We start from the raw sequence: 23,889 nt of genomic DNA, 5'->3' as shown, positions 1-23,889 counted from the left end.
AAGAAGGAATTACTATTGTGAGATTCTTTTTATGTAAAGTGGTACCATATTACTTCTAAGCAGACTGTAATAAATCGGAGTGTTAGTTACATGGCTGATCTATGTATAAAATTCATCTAATTGCAAACGTAACACCTATGTCTCTCACCATTTATAAATTTTACCTAGTCAGAAAAAAAATTTTTTTTAATCCACAAAATTCAACATAACCCACTACACCAGAGGTGGAGGATCTTTTTTCTGCCAAGGGCCATTTGGATATTTACAATGCCATTTGCAGATCATGCAAAATTATCAACTTAAATTTTATCTTGCTATATTTGATGAAACATTTAATTAACTCACCTCTAAATGCCATGGCAGGGCCAGACCAAATGATTTCGCAGGCCTTATATGGCCCACAGGCTGGATATTCTCCAACCTCTGCACTATTCCAGAAGGTTAAAAAAAATAAATTCACATGAACATAGCAACTAATGAAAAAAAAAAAAGAAAAAGACTTTTGGCAAAATCATTTATAATTTTTAAAAAACCACAACTCTCAGCAAACTAGAAATAGGGAAACTTCCTCAATTAGATAAACAACATCTATAAAAATCTACATCTAACATCATACTTAATGGTGAGAAACTACATGCTTTTCTCCAAAGATTAGGAACAAGGCAATGATATCCTCTCTCACTATTTCACATAGTGCTGGAAGTCCTAGGTACTGAAATAAGAGAGAGAGAAAAAAAAAGGAAATAAAAGGTATATATACTAGCAACGAAGAAAAAAAACAAAACTGTCTTTGCTGATGACATGATTGTCTGCGTAGAAAATCAGAAGTAAAAACAAACAAGTCTTATAACTAATAAGCAGTTAGAGCAAGGTTGCAGGATACAGGGTTAATATACAAAATTAAATTGCTTTCTATATGTATAAGATCTATGTGAGGAAAACTATAAAACTTTGATTAATGAAATAAAAGAACTAACTATATGGAGAGAAATTTCATTTTGATGGATAATTATTGTCAATATGTTGATTCTTCCTCATTTGATCTATAGATTCAATGCAAGCCCAATCAAAATCCTCACAAGTGATTTTGTAGGTACCAACAAACTGATTCTAAAGAATATGAGGGGCAAAAGACCCAAAATGGCCAACACAACATTGAAGGAAAAGAACAGTCAGAGGACTGACACTACCTGATGACAAGACTTATCTAAAGCTATAATAATCATGACAGTGTGGGGGACAAAAGAATAAACAAATATATTAATAGAATAGACTAGAAAGCCCAAAAACAGACCCACAAAAATATAGTAAATTAATCTTAGAAAAAGGCGAAAGATAATACAATCAAGAAAAGTTAGTAGTGATTTTAATAAATGGTGCTGAAACAACTTGATATGCACATGTCAAAAAAGAATCTAGATACAGTTTATATCCTTCATAAAATAATTCAAAATATATGACCTAAATGTGAAATTATATAACTCTTATAAGATATCAGAGACAATCAACATGAATTTGGTTTAGATACAGCACTAAATGCACAATCCATGAAATAAATAATTGTAAGCTGGATTTCATTAAATTAAAAATGCCTACTGCATAAAAGACACTGTAAAAATGAGAACACAATCCACACTGGGAGAAAATATTTGCAAAAGGCATGTTTGATAAAGGATAGCGATCCAAATTGCCGAGACCGGTTTGGCTCAGTGGATAGAGCATCGGCTTGGGGACTGAAGGGTCCCGGGTTCGATTCCGGTCAAGGGCATGTACCTTGGTTGCGGGCATATCCCCAGTAGTGGGTGTGCAAGAGGCAGCTGATCGATGACTCTCTCTCATCGATGTTTCTATCTATCTCTCTCCCTTCCTCTCTGTACAAAATCAATAAAAATATATTTAAAAAAAAAAAAAAGGATAGCGATCCAAATTATACTCAACAGTAAGAAAACAAACAACTCAATTAAATATAGCAAACAAACCTGCACAGGCACCTCTCCAAAGAAAATATACAGATGGGGGGAAAATGCATATGAAAAGATGCTCAGCATTATTTGTCACTAGGGAATTGCAAATTAAAATAATAATGATGTCTACTACACAACTACTACCATGTTTCCCCGAAAATAAGACATCCTCTGAAAATAAGACCTACTTACAGGTTTCCTTCTGAGTGAAATATAAGGCATCCCCCCGAAAATAAGGCCCCCCTAGGCTAAGCATGAGAGATTTGGTCCACTAATTCTGAAAGAAATGGAGTCACAAGAAATTCACCAGGAAATTCAGGAATTGGATTGTTATGATGATGTTCCAGAAGATGATGACATGATTGTCATTGAATAAATGAGTAAATTCTTGATACTGTAGGATTCATAGTTTGTCTGGTTTGTGTTGACAACTACCGTACTACCGTACCGTATACAGGTAATAAATTTCCTTTATTTTCATTTAACAATAAATGTGTACCGTATTCTTCTTCATGGAAAAATAAGACATCCCCTGAAAATAAGACCTAGCGCATCTTTGGGAGCAAAATTTAATATAAGACACTGTCTTATTTTCGAGGAGATAGGGTAGAATAGCTGAAATCCAAAAAACTGATAGGGGAGACCAAGATGGCAGCATAGGTAGACTTCTAAACTGATGCCTCACACAACAATTTTAAAACTACAACTAAAATACAAAATGTCTGTCACCCAGAACCACGGGAAAGCTGGCTGAGTGGAAGTTCTACAACTAGAAGGAAATAGAAAAGAACATTGAGACATGCACAAACGCTGAAAAGCTGAGGTGCGGGGGCATGTGAATCAGGCGGCGGCAGGTGAATGGGTGCACTGTTTTTTTTCAACCCGGAGGGAGAAAAACTCGGTAGGGAGTGTGCAAGAGGCAGCTGGACGATGTTTCTCTCTCATCGATGTTTCTAGCTCTCTATCTTTCTCCCTTCCTCTCTGTAAAAAATCAATAAAATATATTTTTTAAAAAGTAATGACAGAAAACTTTCCCTACCTGGTGAAAGAAATTGACTTACAAGTCTAGGAAGCACACAGAACCCCAAACAAAAAAATCCAAAGAGTACCACACCAAGACACATCATAATTAAAATGCCAAGGGCAAAAGACAAAGAGAGAATCTTGAAAGAAACAAGAGAAAAACAGTTAGTTACCTACAAAGGAGTACCCATACAACTGTCAGCTGATTTCTCAACAGAAACTATGCAGGCCAGAAGGGTGTGGCAAGAAATATTCAAAGTGATGAATAGCAAGAACCTATAATCAAAATTACTCTACCTAGCAAAGCTATCATTCAGAATTGAAGGTCAGATAAGGAGCTTCACAGACAAGAAAAAGCTAAAAGAGTTCATCACCACCATACCAGTATTATACAAAATGCTAAAAGGTATTCTTTAAGAAGAGGAAGAAGAAGAAAAAGGTAAAGATAAAAATTATGAACAACAAAATGACAACAAATACATACCTACCAACAAGTGAATCTAAAAATCAAGTGAATAAAAATCTGATGAACAGAATGGACTGATGAATATAATAGAATCAGGGACATAGAAAGGAAGTGGAATGACAATTCTCAGGGGGAAGGCAGTGTGAGGGGTGCGGGGGAGACTGGACAAAAATCTTACACCTATGGATGAATTGAGTGGTGAGGGGTAAGGGCATGGGTGGAGTGGTAACAAGTGGAGGGGAGCTATGGGAGAAAAAAGGAGGAACACCTGTAATAATCTGAACAATAAAGATTTATTTTTTAAAAACCCACAAAACCCACAAAACTTTAAAAAAATAAAATAAAACTGATGATACAAAATGCTGATGAGAATGCAAAGTAAGAGGAACACATACATTGCTGATGAGAATGAAAAATGGTATTTTTTCTGTGTGTGTGCAGGAGGCAGGGGGTGTTGTTTGTTTGTCTGCAGCTTGAAAAAATTACTTAAGCTTGCCTTGATACATGCGTTATGAAAAACACAATAAAGAGCCTGAATGAGCGAACAGCAACACATCCAATAGAAATATTAGTTTTAGGCATAGCCTCTGAAAACATACTGCTACCAACTGGATTTAGGGTAAAGATTAAAGACTGTGTAACTGCGTTTTTAAACCACAGTGTGCTGGGGGTGAGAGAGTGTGGGGGAACAAGATCCAAAAGAATTTAATTGCAATTAAACTCTGCATGATCAAACTCCCCAAAATGTCAAGGTGTCAAGACAAATAAGGATTCCAAGATCACAGACCCTCATATTTGCCACAAGGCCTGGTGATGTTCAGTGTGTACAAGATTCTTAACAGATAGCACAAAAATAATGGGTAACCTAAGCTTTATTTGACTCTAACCCACAGACACACACAACCATCCCTCTTCGTCCACGCAACCTGCACCAGGTGATTCCAACATTCACTAGTTTACTTTCCTCCAATGTATCCCTTGCCTTCAGCCAGCCAGCCCACACCCCAAAGTGCATGACGTGGAAGCCAGAGCTCAAGGACCTGGAGCGACCAGCAGGAGAAGGCAAAGTGAGGCCAGTTCCAGCCTCAAGGGACACAGGTGGCTGTCAAGGAGGAAGCTCCAGGGGACGCGCAAAGTGGTATTTTGGAACACAGTTAGGCAGTGTCTTGCAAAGGTAAACACAGTCCAATCATACAACCCATCAGTCATAGTCCTAGTTACTTATGTAACTGAAGTGAAAACAAAATAAGTAAAGCAATATTGAATTATAACCCAAGGTATACCCATGAGCCCATCATAATTCAATAAATACACTAGTGAATTAATTAAGAAGAAGAAACAAATCTCCCTTGCAGAAGAATTCAAAATAAATTGTGTTTATTTGTCTCCCCCCCCATCAGAGGTGAAACATAACTCCCCTCTCCTTAAGTGTGGCCTGCACACAGTGACTTCCTTCCAAACAGTCCAGAGTGAAAAGGGATAAAATAACTTTATAGTTGAGAAACCTGACATACACTACCTCAACCAATGGTCAAGGTTAGCATCATCATTAGCATACCAGGTTGATAATATGTACCCTTGATATGTACCCTTGAAAATAATACTACCTTTGTTGTCCTCCTCCTCAAAACCTAAAATCATGAGAAAAGCATCAGATAGTTCCTAGCAGAGGAACACCCTACCTAATAAAAGAGTAATATGCAAATTTAACCATCACTCTGCTATACCCACAAGCCATGCCCACCAGCCACACCCACCACTCGCTCAGAGTGAGTATGCAAATAAACCCAACCAAGATGGCTACAGCCACAGAGAGCAGGAGGGAGGCTTGGGTTTCCCAGGCAATGGAAGAAGCCAAGCTTTCCACCTGCCCTAGCCGGCCTAGCCCTCCACTCAAGGCTACAAAGTTTTAATTACAGAAGGTAAACTAATCCAAACAGAAATGGCAGCAGCCACAAAGCGAGCAGAAGGCTTGGCTGCGCTCCAGGCTACAAAGTTTCAATTGTAGAAGGTAAATAAATTCCAGACACCAGGGCTTCTGCTTGGGTTGCCAGGGGCCATAGCTGGCTAGCAAACCACCACAGGCCCCTCGCTCAGGCTGCCCCATGCCCCAAGGGAACCCCTATCCTGATCTGGGACACCCTTCAGGGCAAACCAGCTGGCACCCACCTGTGCACCAGGCTTCTATCCTATCTAATAAAAGATAATATGCAGATTGACCATCACTCCAACACTCAAGATGGCTGCCCCCATGTGGTTAAAGATCCTGCTCCCATGTGGACACAAGATGGCCACCACAAGATAGCCAGCAGAGAAGGGCAGTCAGGAGGCACCAGGCCTGCAAGGGAGGGCAGTTGAGAGGGAACAGGCCTGCAAGGGAAGGCAGTTGGAGGCGGTCAACCTTGCAGGGGAGGGAAGTTAGGGGTAGCCAGGCCAGCAGAGGAGGGAAGTTGGGAGCAAACAGGCTGGCAGGGGAGCAGTTAGACATTAATCAGGCTGGCAGGGGAGCAGTTAGACATCAATCAGGCTGGCAGGGGAGTGGTTAGGGGGTGATCAGGCTTGCAGGCAGAAGCGGTTAGGAGCAATCAGGAAGGCAGGTGTGCAGTTGGGAGCCAGCAGTCCTGGATTGTGAGAGGGATGTCCGACTGCTCGTTTAGACCCAATGCTATTTGGCCTAAATAGGCAGTCAGACATCCCTCAAGGGATCCCAGATTGGAGAGGATGCAGGCTGGGCTGAGGGGTACCCACCCCCACCCCCATGCATGAATTTCGTGCGCTGGGCCTCTAGTTTTACAATATTTGACTAGTACTTCTCAAAACCATCAAGATCATGAAAATCAAGGGAAGTCTGAGAAACTGCAACAGCAAAGAGAAGCCTGTTAATGCAGTGTCCTGGGTGGGGTTTTGGAACAATAAAAAGACATTAGATAAAAATGAAAGAAATCTGAATCAGTTCAGCTTCTCTCAGGTCAGGCAAGTTCTATTTATGTATCAGAGAAAATGGCCGCCTACAGCCACAAAATCTCATCTTCCTAGTTTTAAGAATCAAAGTGGGAACCCAACCAGTTTGGCTCAGTAGTTGAACATCAACCCATGAACCAGGAGATCATGGCTCAATTCCTGGTTAGTGCGCATGCCTAGTTGTGGGCTCAATCCCCAGCAGGGGATATGCAGGAGACAGCTGATCAATGATTCTCTCTCATTGTTGATATTTCTATCTCTCTCTCCATCTCTCTTTCACTCTCTGAAATCAATTTTATATATATATATATATATATATATATATATATATATATATATATATATAATTTTTTTAAAAGAACTAAAGTGGGGGAAAGGAAAATTTCCCCCTGTGATGTCTATATATCAATCCAGGGGAAGATTCCAATGGGCCCTATTTAGATCTTGAGTCCATCCCTGTGATGAAATGATGGGTAGGGCACCTAAACTGACAGTTACTCTGGGACCACTATAAATGGGAGAACAGCTTCCTAAAGGACAAAGAGTGTTAAAAAAGCAGAAATTACCAAGGTCTGCTACAATAGAAATGTAATTGATGAAAATGGATTCAAGAAGAGTTCAGAAAACCTGAATAGGCCACTAACTATAATTTAAATTGAAAATGTAATCTACTACCCCTAAAATGCACTAGTCCCAGACTGTTCTATAAAATTCACAAAGAACAGATAATTCCTGAGTTATTTAAATTGCTCCAGATCATAGGAAAAAGAAAAGGCATGCATTCAACAAGATTAGCATTGCCTCATTACAAAACATTAGACAATAATAGCATGGAAAGAGGGATAAAAGCGCAGACAATTCTCATAGATATACATAGAGATGTAAAAATTCTTAGTAAGATATTAGCAAATTGAATTCAGCAAAGTATTAAAAGAATAATACAGAATAATACAACCAAGTAACATTTATCATAATATACTTTCATTAGCATATTTTAATATAATTCACTATATTGATAGATTAAAGGAGCAAAACCATTTGAACATTTCAATAGTTTCCAATTTTTTTATTAATTCAACACCAATAATTTTTTATTATTTTTTAATATTTTTTATTGATTTTTTACAGAGAAGAAGAGAGAGTGATAGAAAGTTAGAAACATTGATGATGTGAGAGAAACATCAATCAGCTGCCTTCTGCACACCCCCCACTGGGGATGTGCCCGCAATCAAGGTACATGCCCTTGACCAGAATCGAACCTGGGACCTTCCACTCCACAGGCCGAAGCTCTATCCACTGAACCAAACCGGTTTCAGCAATACATAATTTTTAAAAATGTTCTTAGCAAGCCAGAAAGAGAATGATACTTCCTTAATTTGGTAAAGAGAATCAGAAAACTAAAGTAAACATCATATTTAATAATGAATCATTGCAAGCATTTCTGTTAGAGAAATAAAGGGATATATTCTCATCACTATCTTTGAGCATTGTACTAGAGTTCATAGATAATGAAATAAAAGAAGAAAATAAAAGATAAGAATTTTTTTTTTTTGGTGGGGGGACTTATTAACTGCAAATATAACCAAAAAAATCTAAGAGAATCAACTGAAAAAACACTTGCACTAATAAAATAATTTAATGATATAGCAAGATTCAAGAGAGATAAAGAAAAAATTATTAGTTTTTCTACACTAGCAATAACCAATAAGAATATAAAATAAAGTCAGTTTTCAGAACTCGGGATTGGCCATCAGAACAAATAAAACATAAATATATTTTTTATGAGAATTAAGATTTGAATGAAGGCATAAAAACCTCCACTTACCTCACCACCACCTCCACCACTAGCTCTTTCCACATCGGCCACACTTTAACTTGTCACCAGAGCCTCATAGTGAATTAGTTTATGAGATCCTTATCCTCTTTGATAGAATGTACTGATACTCACAGCACATTCTATCTCTATTCAATTATACCATTGTTTTTGGATCAAAATTATTTGTGTGTGCTTCTTATTTCCTCCTATTATGTGATCAATGACTTTCTCTTTATACTGCACCCCACAATATCTTAGGTACACAATGGTTATTGACTTGAATGCAGTCAGATGGTATGAGTAAAAGAGAAGGAAATGGAGAGAATAAATTAAAGAGGAGGGAAATAATAAAAGGTCAGAAAGGATTGGTTGACATAAGTAACTTGAGCCTCTTTTATTCACTCCTATCATGGCTAAATCATCACATCTGATTTCCTTAAAACACAAAATGATAAAAATTCTAGCGTAAGGTATTCATTTTTTGAGAAACTTCCAGTGGAAAAAAACTAGGAAATATTCCATATAAAATAGTCTGTGTGAGAAGGACATTCCTGATTTTTCTTATTTTTTCGCAGGACTTGAATTTAATTCTTCCTTTCCTATTCTCCACAAATTCTCCCAAATATCCTTTTTCTTTCTTTCTTTCCTTCCTTCCTTCCTTCCTTCCTTCCTTCCTTCCTTCCTTCCTTCCTTGGCCTTATCTCTATTTGCCTTTCTTTTCTCTTAAAACTAGGTCTTCCCTTCTCTTCTGTTAAGCCTGGTGTCAGAGGGAACTGAGGAGGCCCTGGGTTTTATGTCGTCTGTGGTGTGGGAATGAAGGAATCAGAAGACTCAACTATGTACACAGTACATATTCTATGTTTAGAAAGACTAGACATTTGGGAATTAAATAAAACTATATTAAAATCAGGCTCCATTCACACTTAAAATTTCTATGCCTCAGTGTTCTCATCAGAAAAACAAGGACAATAATAGCCACTTTGATGGAGAATTGTATGGATAAAGTAAGATATAATTTATCTAACGCTTAGTTCAAAGTAGGCTCTCAGCAGATAATAGCTATTAGGGAACCGTGGTTGAAAAGCAAGGGAGAGCGTAAAAAGGCCATACTCCAGTTATCTCTCCAACTTTTCTGCTCTCTAGCCTAAAATCATAGGAGTGGGGAGAAGGCAGGAGGTGAAAGTGTGGGAAAAGCAATACTAAATCTTACATCTTTTTTTTTTCTTTTTTCATATATTTATCCTTTAAAAATATATTTTATTGATTTTTTATAGAGAGGAAAGACGATAGATAGTTAGAAAAATTGATCAGCTGCCTCCTGCACACCCCCTACTGGGTATGTGCCCGCAATCAAGGTACATGCCCTTGACCGGAATCGAACCTGGGATCCTTCAATCCGCAGGCCGACGCTCTACCCACTGAGCCAAACCAGTTTCTGCTAAATCTTACATCTAATCCCCAATTTACTGCTGGATCAAAATCAAAGACATTGAGATGACAGTTTTTATTTCATACTAGTAGTCCTGTGAACCAATCCTTGCACCAGTAGCTTGCTGCCCTGCTCCCTCCTGTAGCTCCCCCACACTCCCCTCCCCCATAATTTGCTGCCCTGCCCCCTCCTGTAGCTCTCAGCCACCCCACCTTCCTGCTGATCTGTGATCGAGTCATTACCTGGTCAGTCCTTTACGCTTCACTGCGTAATGACCATTTATATATTACATCTTTATTAATATATCTGATTTTATAGTCTACTTCAGAGAAATGATGTAAGCAATAACTTATCATATTTGGAATAAAAATCTCAAAGAGGAAAATTCTCTTAGATCAAACTCCGGGGGCGGCCAACAACTCCTCATGGCGGTGGCTGCTATTGGGGGGCAGTGGGGCAGTGTCTGAGCTGGTGCCAGGCGGGGGTGCCCCCCAGGCTCTGCACCCCTGATGCTGCTCCGGTGCTGACTCCGCCCAGCCGGGACAATGGTAAAGTATTTCCTGGACCACAGCATGCTCCAAGGTTCCCAGGACCAAGTGTTCGCTGCCTTCTGGCAGCGGTACCTGAATCCGTATAGCACACACGTGTTGACGGAAGACGTAGTGCATGGGGAGGTGACCTCTGGCCAGAAGCTCCTGCCCCGGAGACTCCTGACCAAGGCCAACAGGATGCCCCCTCGGTCGACCGACTAGTTCCTGCCAATGTTGCTCACTCGGTGTACATCCTGGAGGATTCTATTGTGGACCCACAGAACCAAACCGTGACCACCTTCACTTGGAACATCAGCCACTCCCGGCTGATGGTGGTGGAGGAACGATGTGTTTACTGTACCAGCGGCTGGACGGAAATCCACCAGGAAGCTTGAGTCTCCAGCTGCCCAGGAATTTGGTCTTGCCTGGTTCAAAAGCAATGTGACCAAGTTCATGAAGGGTTTGGAATACACCTGGGCCAAGCTGCAAGCTGAGGCCCCTTCCAAAACCCTTGTTGAGACAGCCAAGGAAGCCAAGGAGAAGGCAAAGGAGACGGCGCTGGCAGCTACAGAGAAGGCCAAGGACTTTGCCAGCCAGGCAGCCACCAAGAAGCAGCAGCAGCAGTTTGTGTAGCCAGCGCAGACCCTGGTGCGGCAGCACACCACACCCACCACCTGCTGCACTCCCTCTGCCCTCCACCTGTATTTTATTATTAAAAGTCAACTTCCAAAGAAAAACCACAAAAAAAAAAAAAAAACCTCCATGAACTGACACACCCTGCTTCCCAAGAGAAACCAAAATCTGATTGTGTCATTTCTCCCCTTGCCCATTCCAGTATCAACAGTTTCAAATTCTCAGGAGGTAATAAAAGTTCTTGTCGTTCACATGATAAGTAAACAAAGTAACCCCAACACACACATACACACAATGAATGGTAGAGAAAGAGGGGGCAATTTTATCTAATTAGTGAATTTTCCAAATATTTCATATTTGTCTTCATTAAAAATGTGAACTTCATTAAAAAGGTGAATGTCTGTTGTAGATCATTTATGACTAGTGGTCATTGTAATTCTTATGAAAAGCATGTGGGTGCATTTTTCAGAACACCGGGTCTACACTATAATTATTGCTACATTTATAATAATTGGTCTGGTGAATAAGACGGGAAGGAGCAAGTTTCAGGCTAGTCCTGTAAGAAAATGCTTCACTTCCTTCTGTCATCATTCAGACTTGGCTTTAATTAGCACTTTTAAGAAAGAAAAAAAAAAAGGAGCACAATTCAATTATTGCTGACAAAATAGTTTATCAATCTTTCTGTTAGTATGAGTCATAGCAGAAAAGAATTTGATGATTCGTAAGAAGAAACCACAGTGCGCTAAGAAGCAAGAGAATGATATCAGCAACCAATTTGACTCCCAATTTTTCTTTGAGCGCCTACTATGTACAAGCAACGGGACACAGACCCACCATAGGTTGCCACTTCTGGAACTTTGTGCTTCTGATGAAGTGTAATAAAGTGAGAAGAAGGGAAGGGGTTGAGCTCTTAGCAACAGGACTGAGTGTTCAAGCCAGCTGAGGGGTGACGGCAACAGAAGCAAGCCACCTGTCACAATCTGCCAGTTTAAGAAAGCCAAAACTCTCTCCAAATCCAGTCCATTCTGGGTTGAGCACTGATATTGAATTTTTATCACTGAGTCCCTGTATCCTGGTTCATATTTAAACCTACCATTTGATATTGATTGCTATTATCATTTTTATTATAAGTCAACATAAGTTTGTTGGAATCTTATGTATGCTCCCCTGGACCTGGAATCGATGGAACCCAAGTGGAGCTGCCTCTTTGCAGATGTCATTGCAGGTAGTTTCCATTGGTCTCTCCTGGATTTTCAGGTTTCTACCCACAGGGTTGCCTCCTTTTCTCTGGGACTAGACTTACCTAATGGCTGTCATCATCAAAATGTCTACATATAATGAACATAAACCATGTTTAAAATGTTACGCAACTAACACATGGATATTTCACATGAATGACCTCACCCAATCCATAAAACTCTATAAGGTGGCAGTTGTTATCATCATCACCATCATCATCATCATCATCATTAACACCATGTTACATTTGAGGAAGTTGATTAATAGAGAAGCTTCTTTCTCACAGATTACAAAATTAGAGAAGGGTGCAGACAGGACTTATACCCTTGTCTGCGTGATTTTAAATCCAGAACCCCCCACAGTTCCATTATATGCATTCTTCCCTGAGATCTTAAAAAAAAAAAAAAAAAAACTTTGTGTCTACTAGTTTCATTAAAACCGTGGCCTATAAATGGCTCTCTCTGGAGGCAGGTTACAGACTATTTACCGAATTATAAAAACACTAGAGACCTGGTGCATGAAATTCATGGACGGAGTTTGGGGTAGGGGGTCCCTCAGCCCAGCCTGCACCCTCTCGCAATCCAGGACGGCTGGCTCCTAGCCGCTCCTTGCCCCTAACCACTCAGCATGCCTGCCTCAACACTTGACTGCATGCCTGATTGCCCCTAACTGCTCACCTGCCTGCCTGATCACCCCTAACCACCTCTGCTTTGGCTCCTGCCAATGCTTCGTCCAGAATGACATCCAGAAGGTCATTTGGCTATCAGGTCTAATTAGTATATTTTGCTTTTATTATTATAGATGAGTTCAGTGCAAAGTGAATGACAGCTACCTGAATGTGCCAAGTCCATATGACAAATCAACCCGTTTCTAAAATAACTGAGCTGTTGCCGAAACCGGTTTGGCTCAATGGATAGACCGTCGGCCTGCGGACTGAAAGGTCCCAGGTTCGATTCCGGTCAAGGGCATGTACCGTGGTTGCGGGCACATCCCCAGTAGGGGGTGTGCAAGAGGCAGCTAATCAATGATCCTCTCTCATCGATGTTTCTAACTTTCTATCCCTCTCTCCTCCTCTCTGTAAAAAATCAATAAAATATATTAAAATAACTGAGCTGTACTGTGAGGGAAAGCAGTGGGTGTGATGGGCCCTCCTTTTTTATTCTTTTCTGTGTCATTGGATAAGTCACTTCAATTCCCTGTATCTCAATTCTTGGAGTTGGACTGGACACAGTTTAGTGGGTTATGAAATCAATTTAGTGAACCATAACCATTTTATTTTAAGAAACTAAACAGAACAGAATAGTGGAGCATAAATATATGTATAGTATTGGTGTTATATCATATATATATATTATTAGAATAGTAGAGAATAAAAAGTAGTTACATTTTTAAGATAAGTATTTTTTTAATATATTTTTATTGATTTCAGAAAGGAAGGGGGAGGAAGAGAGAAACAGAAACATCAATGATTGGCTGCCTCTTGTATGCCCCGTACTGGGGTTTGAGCCCGCAACCCAGGCATGTACCTTTAACCAGAATCAAACCCAGGATCCTTCAGTCTGCAGGCTGATGCTCTATCCACAGAACCAAACCAGCTACGGCAAGATAAATATTTTTGATCAATCTTTTGTTTCAGGTGTGGGGAGGTGGGTATTAGGTCACAACATAAAATATATTTCTTATGGAGGATCATAGTCAAAAAAGTTTGAATAACACTTGGCTATGGTTCTCTCCACCTTAAATTGGAGGACTGTGATCAATAGTTATGAAACTATAAGAAAATAAACTTCTGTTGTTTAAACCACCCAGGTTGTGTTATTTTATTATGGCAGCCTGAGCAGACCACTCCAATGCAATTTGACAAGCATGTATTGAGCCTACTGGATTTGGGTGCCATTTTAATCATTTAACCAGGTTACAAAAGAAAACTGGATGTTAACTTGCAGAGGGACACCTTAGAAAACTATTTCAAAGCATTGGTTCACTTGTTTCCTACATACCTATAAACAGGAAAATAAAATAAAAGCCTAAATGGGGAAACAGAGAGTCCCACATACATCAATAGGACTGGAAATTGCTTAAATTCTATGGAAAGCAATTTGACAAATAGCTTTCAGATTTCAAATGAATTTGCTCCTTGGCCCAGTAATCCTAATTCCGAGATTATTCTTACAGATGTATTAGCATATGAGCCCAACCACAAATGTAAAAAAGATGTTTACTGCAGCATTGCTGATAATACAGAAAAAGGAAAACAATCCAAATGCTCATCAGTAATGGAGTGAAAATTAATCAAGGCCTACTCCTGCATGAATTTCATGCATCAGGCCTCTACTGTAATATATAAATAGACTATTTTTCCCAGTAGATGTACAGCATAGTCATTAACTAAATAATCTCATCATGTTGTGAAAATCGCCTGAAGAAAAATGTAAAAAATAAGAAAATATAAAGCTTGTGCCTCCAATACGTACCCACTTTGCCTCAGGGTTTAAGGCTCAGTCAAAAATACTCCTGGGATTCGCTGACTTTGGAGTTCAGTACCTTTTCCTCAGAGCCCAGGTGAGGTTTGTCAGTCCAGCTCTCAGAAAAGTTCCAGTCTACAGGTCTACAGAAAGCTTTGTACAGAATTTCCTTACAAGAAAATTGCTACATATTCCCCAGGGTGGCTATTTGAAGGATGGAGCAATGACATCTTCCAAAGTAGCATCTTTTTTTTTTTTCTTTAGAAACTGGCTCTGGTGCTGTTCAGAGTGGATTTCCCAGAGAGAAAAATGCAATCTAAGTAACATAACTGGAAATTTTGAAATTTTTCTTCTTGTGGTCAGTAATCCCAACAGTGTTCTTCCCGTTGGGGAACCACCCATAATTTGTGACTATTCCCTCATCCATTGGAATGAAGCAGGTTGGGAAATTCCCAGCCTCTATTCTTGTCAAGGATTCATTTCCTCACCACAGTAGTTTGCATTTACCAGTGCTTTAGGAGAGGATAGGGCTTCATTTTCCTTCACGTTTTTAGGAGCAATTAGAGCAAACAAACACTGAGAGAATGACTATGGATGAAGATGACAGAGCAGTGATGGCTCCTGGCATCACAACACCAAATGTGATGCTCCACAAATTCTTTTTAAATTTTATGTCATAAGATAACCACTTCCCCATTTCTTTTCCTTGAAAAATCTTGCATCTGCAGACTAGAAATAAACATATAATAACAAAAAACGTTTGAGTCCCAATTTCAATGTCCAACAGTTCTGAGACCCAGTTTTAATGTCAAATAGTTCCTTATATGTACATGCCAGCAATGATATCTGAATGATGGACAGATGGTGGCAATGCAGGTCCGACCCTCTCTGGTTTGGTCCTGGGCAAACTGCAGCAACGCACAACTGCTGACCATTAGCATGGCCAGGTGTCATTAGGGTCTTCCATCTCTGGGCTATTTCTCCTCTTGTCTTCTTGGTTGGAGCAGACCTGACAACTCCTCTCTGTTGCAGGAATCCCCATGGTCTTGGAGTAGGTTTCTCAGCCTTTCAGCACTTGTGCTCCATTCAGCCAGCTTTCCCGTGGTTCTGGGTGATAGATGTTTTATCTTTCTTAGTTGTAGTTTTGAAATGTTGTGTGAGGCGACAGATTAGTTGTGTACCTTTGTCGCCATCTTGCTTTCTCTTGGTTGGTTTTCCTCCAGAAATTCTTTGACAATGACAATATTGTCTTTACAACCACTTCCTTCCTGTAAATTTTAAACTATGAATTGCTTACATTAGCAATTATTTCAACATCTACACACAACTCTATTTAAGCTGTCAGGGCTAACCATGTTTGTCTGCCTGCAGAAAAAAAGAATGGGAAAGAAAAAAGAAATGGCCAGTTGCCAAGTAATTGAGAGCTACCGTGTGTGTTTGGGTTCAATTCTCTTCCATCTTTCAGCTGTAGAATCTATGCCATTTTGTCCCCAAGAAATAAAAAGCAGGCTCCTTGCTAGGTTCTTTGCCTGGGTTAGGGAGGCACCTTGCATGTTGGGTTAGCTGAGCGGGTTCCATGTGAGCAACTGAGCAGCAGAGTTTACTTATTTTTTAAGTTTTATGTTCCAAATAAAGCAACTGTAACAAGATTTTTTTCTTCTTAATGCTTTTATTGACTTTATTTTTTTATATCTTTATTTACTTCAGAGAGGGAGAAAGAGATAGAAACATCAATGAGACAAAAACATCCATTGGCTGCCTCTTGAATGCCCCCAACCAGGGATTGAGCCCACAATCAGGGCATGTGCCCTGACTGGGAATCAAACTGGAGACATTTTTGGTGCATGGTCAACACTCAACCACTGAACCAACTGGCCAGGTGAGCAGCACAGTTTAAATAAGAGAAACTGAAAGAAGACAAAGGAAGAAAGGTGAGAGGAGGTAGCTGGGCATTCATGGACTGGACATTGGTTGCTCTTTGTTTCACCCTGTGAAGCAGGGTGGAACCAACACAAGGTGGTCCTTTACAGCTTACCCAGCTTTTGTATGTACAGAACTCATCTGTCTTTCTCAACACCCCTATGTTGAAGAAATGGCAGGTATATACAGTAAATCCTACTTTGTATCACATCCCATTTAGTTTTCAGGTTTTTGAGTCAGTCTACTGGACTTTCTGACTGTATGACCTTAAGTAAGACAATTAACTTCTCTGTGCCTAATAGTTCTTATTCACAAAAGGGTGATAATCATACCTACTTCATAGGGTTGATGAGATAATACGAATTCTCAGTACATGGCCCAGCACACAGCAATCCCTTAGTAGGTGTTAGCTACTATTTGTAATGTGTTTGCTTGGTATTATGCCTAGAAAGTTCTTTCCCTCCCTAAGATTTTATATTCACTCATACCTTCTTTTATGGTTTTATGTTTTACATTTAAATATTTAAAATTTATTGTGGTAAGAACATTTAACATGAGAGCTTTCCTCTTAAATCTGTGAGTGTGTGATACAGTATAGATTGTTAACTATAAGTACAATGTTGTATAGCAGATCTCTAGAATTTATTCATTTTGCTTAACTGAAACTTTATGCCTACTGCCTAGCAACTCCCCTTTTCTGTCTCCCCATAACCACCACCCCCCTTTTTGCTTCTATGAACTTGACTATTTCATATACCTCATATAAATGGAAGCATGCAGTAGTTGTCCTTCTGTGACTGGCATACTTCACTTAGCATAGTATCCTCAGGGTCTATGTATGGTGTTAAGATTTACATTTAGCCGAAACCGGTTTGGCTCAGTGGATAGAGCGTTGGCCTGCGGACTGAAAGGTCCCGGGTTCGATTCCGGTCAGGGGCACGTACTTTGGTTGCGGGCACATCCCCAGTAGGGGGAGTGCAAGAGGCAACTGATCGATGATTCTCTCTCATTGATGTTTCTAACTCTCTATCCCTTTTTCTTCCTCTCTGTAAAAAAACAATAAAATATATTTTTAAAAAAGATTTACATTTAAATCTTATATCTATTTTAAATTTATTTGGATATATAGAATAAGAATGGGATCTGACTTTGCTTTTTGCCAAATGGTTACAAGTAATATTTTTTTTTTTAAACCATAACCACATAATACGAAATTCCCAGCAAGAGTAAGGACAGGCAATTCTTTCATATTAAAATTAGTTCAACTGTATCTTTTTAAAAAGAATTTCTACTGAGAGTGCTTTTTAAAAAGACTATAAAAATTATTACACTTTCATAATTCATCCTGGTTTCTGTCATCAAAGATAACAAAACATTTATTTATCTTCTCAAAATATTACTTTAAGAAGAATATTCCAAAAGGGAGTGGGAATAAAATGTGAAAACTAATGACATACTGGTAGCATCAACTACCTCTTTTTTATGGCTGGCAAGAAGGAGCTGTAAAAAATCCATACCTCTAGATATTTACAGATGACGTGACATTGTGGGGAGGGAAGAACACATATCGTAAGTAAAATATCTGCATTCTGTTTGCTTAAAGCTAGTTTATTTGTTTTAATTAATATGGTTAATAAAATATATAAAGTAGGGAATTAGAAATGGACAAGAAAGACGAGGCAAAAGAAAAATAAAGTGTAGGAGCATAAATAGGAAGCAGAAATGAAGCTTTCTGCATTTCCTATGAATGACAGCTTTCAAATGTCAAGGTAGGATCAAACATAAACCCAGTCACAAAATGCAAAGTACCCTTAAGAAAAAAGCAAGGCAATTTTTCAGAACATAATATTATAAATAGAGGTGGATATCATTGGTTGTCATGCCAGAATCCATTCTCCCCTTCATCTTTACTAACAGAATCTCAATTTTGTTGAGGTATTGACTCCCTTCCTTATGCAGCAGTTGCAACTGAAGGAATCTGATCCCAGAGTTGGACTGATTAGTATAAGCTAACCAGTGATTGATTCAAGAATGAGCACATGATTGAATTTCAACCAATAAGACAACCAGGTGATGGCTACTAAAAGACTTGTAGAAAAGTTCTTTCTTGGACTTAAGAGAGACCAAGGAGAAGCTAGTGTCACTTATGTGCTGGGTATGAAAACAAGCTGTGGTTACTGCTGGCACCATCTTGAAATCATGAGGAAAACCAGACTGAGGATGGGCAAGACATGAGAATGGAAGAGCCAAGGTGGTTGATGAGAATGAATTGAAAGCCCTGAACATACTGCACCTGAAGTCTACACTACTATTACACATCTACCCATATGAGCCCCGTTGTTTACCAATGTAACAATGATGTCTGATATTTGCAATCTAAAACAAGCTGCGTCATATATCCTCAGGTGTATGAAAACATGTTCTCATTTTCTGCTGAGATTTTCTATTTGTTCTTCTATGATCAGCATATTTTTCTTTATCTCTCTGAGTTGTTATAATAGCTGTGTGGTGTGTTTTTTTAATCTTTATCTGCCAAATGCAGCATCTGAGTAATTTTAAGGTTGGTCTCCATTGATTCTTTTTTTCCTTGAGTATGGAATCACATTATCCTATTTCTTTTTATGTCTAGAAATGAGAGGCCCAGTACACAAATTCATGCATGGGTGGAGTCAGGTTGGCCCTCCTCAATCGGGCAGGTCGGGGGGAGGGAATAGTCGGGGGGGGAAGCCTGTGGGCGATTGGCTGGCTGGCCCCACTCCCAGGTAGAACTCCTGGTCGAACTGCTGGTCCAGGGGACAATTTGCATATTAGTCTTTTATTATATAAGATTTTGGACTTTATATGGACACTGTAAAAATACACTGTATAGGCTTTCCAACCTCATGGCCTTCTGTACCAGCCCTTGCTCTGTTCAGGTCTGTCTAAATGCCTACCACACTTCCCAAAGTGTTTTGATTGGTAATGATATTTCATGAAAAGGAAGGAAGGAAGAAAGGAAAGGAGGGAGGGGAAACAAGGGAGGGAGTGAGGAAGAAAGAGAGGGAGGAATTTCTTAACCAAGTAAGATTGGGAATTGCTGAGTTCAACAAACTTTTTTATGGTAGCTGGATTTCTCAGAACCTTTAAATATGCTAATATGCCCCATAAGTCTCCAAGATGGCAGAGAGTAGACTTTTGTGTTTGAAACCCTTCTAAAAATAACTAATGTTCAATAGAATAACATACTTTGAGAAATATTATCTCCTGCCAACAGGGAAATGCTGCAAATATAAATTTTATTATTTTTCTGACTCAAGAGGGAAGAGCTAATCTTTTAGCTTATTAAGGTAAAACCTATAGTTTAAGTGATATGAAGTATCTATGTTTTATCAAAAAAGAATAGAATTAGAAGCAGTGAGATTTGCTCTTTTCTAAGTAACTGTGTGACCCTAGAAAACTATCACTTTAGTCCTTCCTATTTCTTTCTTACAGCTGCAAAAGCAGAAATCTCCTGGTCACATAGTTGTTTGTGGTGGCAGAATTTAATGCATTTTAATAACACAGAATTAAAGAGAATACAAATGTTAGGATGGAAATCCCCAGACTATCCAGTTAGAAATTCCCTCCAATTGTCCTGATTCTTGCTCTTTGATGCTGACCATAGTTTGAGGATGGGCTTCCTTCTAGTGTCCCTACAGGCAGAGCAAGGTCAAAGGTGCACATTCCTGGAGCAAAACCACCAAAAGGGGGCAAATCAGGAAAGGCAATGAAAAGGACCCACTTTGTAGACCTTCCCACCCACAATAGTGCTCATTAAAATGTCCCCTTGACAACCAGGCCTGTGGGGAAAAAGAGGCAGAGTGGGATTTTTAAGAACCTAAGTTATATACAGCATTATTGGAAGCAGTCCAAGTGCCCATCAGTAGATGAATGGATAAAAATTTACACAATGGAATACTATTTGGACATAAAAAAAGAAAGAAATCTTATCTTTGAGACAGCATGGAGAGTATTATGCTTAGTGGAATAAGCCCGTCAGAGAAAGACAAGTACTATATTATTTCACTTATATACTACTAATGAATAAAACAAACAAAATAGAAGCATGGTGATTTCCAGGGAGAAAAAGGGTTGAGGGGAGCTAGAAAGGAGTTAAGGGGAGATAAATGGTGAAAAGAGCCTTGACTTTGAGTGGTGAACACACAATACAATATACAGGTGATGTATTATAGAATTGTACATCTGTAACCTATATAATTTTATTAACCAATGTCACCCCAATAAATGAAATAAAAATTTAAAAAATAATGAATTAAAAACTAATTATAAAAATTCAGAATAATCCAATTAGCTCAAAAAAAAAAAAAAGAAAAGTTGATGAGAGTGACTGCCCCCAAATATCTTTCACTATATGTATATTAGAATTGGCCTTCCTTCCCCTGGCTGCCAGCACTGCTTTTCCTCTGGCACCCAGGACCCAGCATTTCACTCCACCCACGGCGGAGAAGCCAAGCCTGGAGGCTTCTCTGCTCGGGCCACAGAGGAGAGGCCAAGCCTCTTCAGTCCTGTCTTCAGTCTTCACTCAGGCTGGAGCCTTCAGTCTTCACTCTGTGCCTGCATATGCAAATTAACCTTCCATCTTTGTTGGGTTGATTTGCATACTCACTTCTGATTGGCATGTGTGTTGCAGAGGTATGGTCAATTTGCATATTTCTTTTATTAGTGTAGATTTTCTTCATTTCTTGTTAATAGTGACTTCTACTGATTAAAGATTCATTTAATGTATGTTGATTTTTTTAAAATTGGAAACATCTCTAGGAAGGTTATAGAGTAAGGTGACCAGATGTCCTGCTTTTGGCGGGACAGTCCCGATTTTTAACAATTTGTCTCACATCCCGCGTCCCGCGGCATTTTAAAAAAGTCCCGATCAGGACGTCTGGTCACCTTATTATAGAGCTATTAAACATCTGGGGTATTAATTTCCTCAAATTAGGACACTTTGCTTTTAGTATTTGAAATTACTTCCACTCAGAACAGGACTGTGATTGGCAATGTGGAGAAGGTACGAGAGAGTGTTGCTATAGTTGGGGAAGGCATGGTGGGGAACAGGTGCAGAGAAGGCACTCAGTGACAGAGAAGTCCAAAGAAGAAAGTGTGAAAAGGAAGTTAATGACACATGATCCCATTTCCAATGGCTCCTAATGCCTATCCTTCCATTTCTTCCTCCTCCCTTCTTCATCTTACGCTCTCCTGCTCAATGGAACCGCAAAGTTGGGACTGTGGTTTGGCTACATCATGGGTAAACTTGGTTTTCAGAAGCTAGTCTGACAAGCCAAAAATCACCTATCATTGTGATGGCCAAATGTATTCCAAATTCCAAAGACCTCCTTACAAGAGAAATCTTTTGGGATATAACCTGCTCATGAGCTAGGGGTTTCAGATACTATCCAGTCAATAAACACTTATGGGGTGCCTACTATGTGTAGGCATTGCTAGCTGCTGAAGATACAAGGGGACTGAGACCTCACCTCTGCTCAAATAAAGCTTAAACATCATATTTGTATTTCAAAGGTCACTCAGAAGTAGATCCAATGGAAATAAGATTGGAATCAGAAAACAAAGTAGGAGGCAGCTGCAGAAATGCAAGAAAGGACTTATTCCTTAATCCTTACTGAACATTTCTAAGTAGAAGGATATGCCTTAGCTGGCTTGGCTCACTGGGTAAAGTGCTGGCCCATGGATTAAAGAGTATTGGGTTTGATTCCAGTTGCAGGCTGAGTCCCCACCCTGGTCAGGGTATGTGTAGGAGGCAACCAATTATTGTGTCTCTCTCAAATTAAAGTTCCTTTCTCTCTGTCTCTTCCCCTTCCTTCTACTCCCTCTAAAAATCAATAGAAAAATATCCTTGGGTGAGGATTAACAACAACAACAAAAAGGATATTAATAAGACAAAACTTGTATTTTGACAAAACTTGTATTTTGATTTGAGTAATGAGGGACATTCTTTGCTTCTAGGTTGGTAGTAAAGAATTAGTTTGGCCGAAACAGGTTTGGCTCAGTGGATAGAGAGTCGGTCTGTGGACTGAAGGGTCCCGGGTTCAATTCCGGTCAAGGGCATGTACATTGATTGCGGGCACATCTCTGGTTGGGGGTGTGCGGGAGGCAGCTGATCGATGTTCCTAACTCTCTCTCTCTCTCCCTTCTTCTCTGTAAAAAATAAATAAATAAATAAAAAGTCAATAATATATATATATAAAAGAAATGATTGTTGTTTAAGTCAAAGTTTTGCTATGATACATATATCCTATTTTCAAGGCCCTTCTCTGACTCTGTGGTGGAAGAGCTGTTTTAGTCCTGAAGGTCTTCTGTCAACTCTTCACACTGCAATGCGTAAGCCTGCTCTGCAAGAAGGAGGAGCATGGGCTTGTGAATTCCCTTCTGGCCTCAATGTCTTCTTGGCTACGTGGCTTTGGATAATGTACTTAACCTTTCTGAATTTCCGTTTTCTGCATTAAAGCAGTGTTGTTCAAAATGTGGTCCACTTATCTCAGAATTACCAGCAGTGTATGTTAAAAAACCGACTTAAGCAGCTATTTTTATAACAGCCCCAAACTGGAAACAATATCAATACCCATTAACTGGTGAATGGTATTTATATATGATCTACTTATATAAAGGAATACTTTTCAAAGGATGGAACTATGGACTCACTTAATGTGGTTGAGTCTCTCAGATATTATTTTGAGCAAGAGAAGCTAGATACAGAAGAACACATGTTGTATTGTTCTATTTTCTTTAAATCCTAGGGTAGGATATTGATATATAATTACCAGGCCAAATAAACAGATGAAATGAGAACAATGAATACCTCTGAAGGGGAAGTGGAAAGGACTGACTGGAAAGAGGCAGAGGGAACTTACTGGCAATTCAGAAATATTGATTATATTGATTCCGGTGTAGGTTTAATGAGTGTTTGCATTTGTCAAAACATCAAACTGTACACTTGAAATGTATGCATTTTTATATGAAAATTATACTTCATTAAAAAAAGAGAGAGATTGCAGAAAACATGCAGATGTGGGTGGCTGGACACTGCCATTATTGACTCTCCAACTCGATTTCATCTCCTATGTGGAGAAGTCGGGAAGCTTCTGGGTGTGAACTGGTTCTGCTGGTTAGGTGCATTCCTGCGAGATTTGGAAAGTGGAAAGAAGGCATTTCCACTTTGCCATCTTTCCATGGAATTCCAGGTAAACAGTGGGCTCTATCGAATGGGAGTGCTGGTGGGGGCCAGACTCCATGCTCCACTGCTGAGTGGGTGGTGGCAGGTCAACAAACCTCCAGATCTCAGCTATAGTGAAATGATCTTGAGACCAAAAGCTCAGTTGCTTCCTATCCTCCAGCCCTCCCAGTGATTTTGTAAGCATCTCATTCTTTGACCTAAATCCCTTTCTGCTTTATCAT

At 39.4% G+C, this 23,889-nt stretch overlaps 1 pseudogene across 1 annotated transcript; it reads left to right on the top strand.

Moving 5' to 3' along the window:
- The first annotated feature begins 10,180 nt into the window (after nucleotides 1–10,180).
- LOC311630529 (PRELI domain-containing protein 1, mitochondrial-like) lies at nucleotides 10,181–10,822 on the top strand (annotated as a pseudogene). The gene has a single exon. The product of its transcript is annotated as a PRELI domain-containing protein 1, mitochondrial-like (transcript).
- The last annotated feature ends 13,067 nt before the right edge of the window (nucleotides 10,823–23,889 follow it).

The sequence above is a fragment of the Pipistrellus hanaki genome (assembly GCF_964339955.1).
Source record: "Pipistrellus hanaki genome assembly, chromosome: 11".
Taxonomy (NCBI): domain Eukaryota; kingdom Metazoa; phylum Chordata; class Mammalia; order Chiroptera; family Vespertilionidae; genus Pipistrellus; species Pipistrellus hanaki.
This window is presented reverse-complemented; position numbering and strand designations above follow the sequence as displayed.